Source organism: Montipora foliosa, chromosome 12, assembly GCF_036669935.1.
Source record: "Montipora foliosa isolate CH-2021 chromosome 12, ASM3666993v2, whole genome shotgun sequence".
Lineage (NCBI taxonomy): Eukaryota > Metazoa > Cnidaria > Anthozoa > Scleractinia > Acroporidae > Montipora > Montipora foliosa.
Window position 1 is genome coordinate 1,119,192 of NC_090880.1, and position 5,000 is coordinate 1,124,191.

A 5,000-nucleotide genomic window follows, 5' to 3' on the forward strand; every position below is an offset into this window, starting at 1 on the left:
ATTTACAATTATAGACAATCGAGGATGAGACGTGTTTCAGAAAATGCATTTGGTATCCTGGCCAACAAATGGAGAATTTTCCTTTCACCAGTTGCCCTTGAACCAGAAAAAGTCCAGATGATTACCCTAGCTGCCCTCACTCTGCACAATTTTTTGCTGTCCAAGAAAACAAGTAACTATGGTAACATTGATGACCTGAGTATGGGAGATGTAGAAGTAACCTCTACCTCTTGGCTTGATCTTTCTTTGCCTTGCAGTAATAACCATTCCTCAGAGGCGAAACCCATCAGAGCTGAGTTTAAGCATTATTTTAACAATGATGGCGCTGTATCCTGGCAGTGGCATGCATGCGGAAAAGAGAGATAGCTGAAAAACAGATAGGCCATGAAATGTCTTTGTTACCCTATTACTGGCAACTGAAAAACAGTATGTCGAGGTTTCCAATGTTAGCAGTGCATTTGCACTACATAAAATCATTGCACTTTTTAGAAAGCTTACACAACAGCTCCAGTAGTATTTTTAGCTATATGGTTAAATGGCATTGACCTTAAGCTATCCAAATTGAAGAAACTTTGGTTACAGTCCTTTTTTTTTCCAATTTATGGACTTAGCTGCAGACAAGCTAGGTTCATAAACTTGCAATAAACTTCTCCAATATGTCAGACAGAACAAGCTAGTTTAACAAAGTATTTGTTATAATGGCTCTTTTTGATCTGCTGATAAAGTGATGCATTTCTGTTATCCATTCATGGTAAATGCATGCTCCAAAGTTAGGCATTTATTAAAGTTTTTCTCCCATCGCTTTTGTGAACAAAACTTAGTTGGGTTTCAGAGTTAGTCAGTGAACTATAAATTAGAATTGTTTGTATTCTTGGACATTATTGGCTTGTTCAGAAAATGCTGTGACCTTTCTTTGTTTACAATTAATATTTGATTGGTTGATATTTGAAGTGGTGTCTGTGGTTCAAGTAGTTGCAGTGTAACTTAAAATAAAAACATACAGACAAATTAAAGTTTTTCCATGTAATTGTTCAGTAGTAACTGCATTCATAATTTAAAAAGAGATTTTATTGTGGCCAATCTGTCTGTCTACCAGAAAAGTGATTAATAGAATGTTATTAGGTTTCTGTAGTGAAATAACTTTGTGAATCAAACAAATTATCTCAGTAACACTGCTGAAAGTTGCATCAGACAAGTAACAAGATATTTGAGCTTCTTAGGGACTGGTTATTATTTATGTAGATGGGTGGGATAATTTTTTAGAAAAGAAACTTTTGTTCAGCCCCCTCCCATTCTTAAAAATTGCAGGTGCCAAATCAAAGCAACAACACACTCCTATTGTCATTTCAAAAACTCCTCAATATTTTAAAAGGCTACTAGCCAATAGAAGGGTCTGTAACATTGATAACATGCTAACTAGTATGGCATATCGTGTTGTGTTATAAATACCACAAACCCTCTATTTAGCCCCCCAGGGTGCTTAATAAGGGATTTACAGTACATGTTTTACTGCTTGGTTCAGGAACTTTTGAACTGGGAAACATTTTGCAAGTTTTGATGTTGCAGCCATATTCAAATAGTGAAGCAGGCCATTCTAACTGTTGAAGAAACAACAGACATTAGACTATAATGTAACTGTGTAATAAATGCATGATCCATCCTTTCCAGCTGCACTGATAAAATATTTCAATTCTTACAAAGCACTGAGAAGACCCTGGAAAACCTAGATAATCACCCTCCCTCTACTTATACTTAACTAAATTCCCTTCCACCCTTTTGCTAACCTAAAATAGCCTTGACCCCTTTTTTTACCCTATCCATCTTCTACATGTATAATGACTGGTCCCTTAGCTCTCAAGCTACTTAAGACCACCATTTTGGTTATCATGTCTTACAATTATGCATGTAGAAAGTAAATCTGAGTTCTACTCCGGTAACCAAGGTGCAGACATCCTAAGTTCATGTATAATATCCTTACACATGGTTAAATTTGTTAAATTTTTATTCCATGTGGTATACTGTGAAAACTGACATGGCATAAGCAGATTTGTATACATGTATGTAAATGGTATAATGTAGAAAATATGGACATGTCTCATAAACGCTCATGCAGGCTGCCAAACAATGACACTGATTTGAAAAATCCATTTGTATGTTTACATTCTGTAAGAAAAAATGGCCATAAGTAAAAATGTGACCAATTGACTACTGTAATTTTGATGGAATTTTCTTATAGAGAACCTCTGTTATGCAATCAATGAATTATTAGATATTGTCTTTGAAGGTAAATGTTCTTTCAGAGGTAACTGAAAGTTAAGTCTGAAGTCAGAAGTTTAGTAAGTATAATGGTCAGAGGACTGCGCATGATTAAAACTGGTACTTTTGTGATTATAAAAGGCAGAAAAATGGCCTGGAAACATTGAGTGCGCTGGGTTATTTTCAATGTCTCCGATTTCAACTTCATACAGGACATCATTGATTTTCTTCCGTGCAATTGCTCTCTGCCTTGCGTTAAATCGGGAGAGTGTTTGTGCCACCATCTTGCCAAAGCTTTCCTCCTCTGTGAGTTCTGCAATTGAAGTATTCGGTCTACATTTCAAGGCCTCAATGGCACTTTAGCTTTTTCTCTTTTCATTTTAAATGGTGGCTCACCCTCAAACCCGAAAAAATACCAAAATAAAAATTATTTTCAGGTATAACTGTATGGATAACTCGAGAAGGACCTTCACTTTTGACGATTTTACAAGATGTACAGTGTATTTTTTTTTTTAGAATCACAGCTACACCCAAAACACCTGCTGTAACTCACGCAGTAGGGCCATTTGCATTGAATTTGAATTAAAATCGGTAAGTTAAAATCTGTTCAAATATTTATTACATAAGTAAAATATGTACCTGACTGCATGATAGACAAGGTTGACATAGAGTTGTCCACTTCAGCCCAATCTTTATTAAACATGAGAAGTTTGTAGTATTTCCAATCGGAGCTGTACACCTCGGTCGTTCCTGCCCCTGACTTTTTGCTCCCTTTCTCGCGCTTCTCTTCGCGGTCAAACATGGTTTTGACTGCATGCCAGTGAGCCTTTATCTCTTCTTCCGTGAACCTTTTCAACATATCCTTCAGCTTCTCCATTGCCAAGTTCTTGGCGTTTCTATCCCTGTACTCGGCACTGCAGTGGTTCCAGAGGCAAGGGTTTTCCCTGTAAAACTCAATCAGCTATACGGTTTCGTCTTCGGTCCAGGTATTTTTTTCCGGCTGCAAACTCTTGATTATTTCCTCTTCAAGAAATTGCATGTCTTCGTAGAACTTCCAGTTGGAGACATAGCCAGCATGCTCTTGTTTCTTCGTGACTTCCCGAGTCATCGATGTGCTCAAGTAATGTATAACTCGCTTAAGTCCTTCGTTGGTTAAACCATGTTTCTCAGCCAGGTCTTTAGCCGCGTTGGTCTTGTCAGTTTTCTTTGGCGATTTTTCGTTTTGATTCCACAGCAGGGGTAATGTTTTGTAATCTTTCAGCAGTTCAATTTTTTCGTTATCACTTAACTTCTTTTCATTGTTTACGACTGCCGCCATCTTGAAATCTCCCGCGAGCGAAAGATGAGCTCTGATTGGCCCATTGTGACAAAATTGCGTTGCGAGTTGCAGAGGGGATGTCACACGCAAGCAACTTGTCTCGCAACGTTGCGAAAAGTAGAGGATCGTTCTACTTTTCTCGCAACTCGCAACGCAACAATTGCAGTTGCAAAATGGGGTGTTACACGTGAATTTTTTCTCGCAACTTGCAACGCAACGTTTGTTGCGTTGCGAGTTGCAAGAAAAATTGCCTCGTGTAACATCATGATTGGCCTTAAGAAATGGGGCGATCGAAACACGCTTTCTCGGGCTTTTTCTTCGTGAGGAAGGACCCACGCGGCACAGTCACTACAGAAAGAGAGTTAAAAAACCACAATTTACTTTGGTTTGCGCTTTAAAATGAGATAAAAGGCCTGAATATGTCGAGTGCTGCCCACAGGAGGATTTTGGTGAGGTTTGGCTCATGAGATCTTCCAGGCGTGGATTCCATACGATTTCAGGCATGGAATGGCCGTTTTTATAGGTTAAAAAAACCACAACAAGCGACAGATTTGAGAATAATCAGAGGTAAGGACCGTATTTTCTAGGTGATCGACATTCATTTTCAGGTGCTGCCCATAAGAAAAGGGAAAGTGTTTCGATTTTATTCATGCCTTAACTTACCCACATCGATCGAATGCGCACAAAATCTTTATTTTCGCCATATTTAAAGTTTATACGCTGCATGAAGTGAAAAGCAAAACGTATTGGATGCTTGTGAAAGATTTTATACATATATAACTCGCACAATGGAGAATGGGCTTCCGTTTTCAACGCTTGAATTATTCAAGACCCAACGCGTTTCGGCATTTGCCCCAGGGGGCTTGGCATGCAATTGTTACCATATATACATTTAGCCAGTCCTAAAAGCGGAGCTCCACAGTTATTTATTTACTAGAAAAATCTCATACGTTAAACTAATGGTCAATGCCAAGACTCGAGGCAGGGCTCCAGTAAGGTCTTCTTTACTGTGATTATAATGGAGAATGGTCTTCCGTTTTCAACGCTTGAATTATTCAAGTTCCAACGCGTTTCGGCATTTGGCTTCCTCAGGGGCTTTGGCATGCAATTGTTACCATATGTATATTTAGCCAGGCCTAAAAGCGGAGCTCCACAGTTATTTTTTTACTAGAATAATCTCATACGATAAACTAATGTCAATGCCAAGACTCGAGACAGGGCTCCAGTAAGTTCTTCTTTAATGTGATTATAATTTTCTCACTTTTTTGCTGCACAACCATAGCCACCACTCAATCGAGTGCAACCATGCATTTTATAAATACCTTTTGGACTACATGATTATGAGCATAAATAATTAACAAACGTTTGCCGTAAAAAAAGAAACAAAAAACAAGCCACATAATCCAAACTTTATCAACAATGTAAT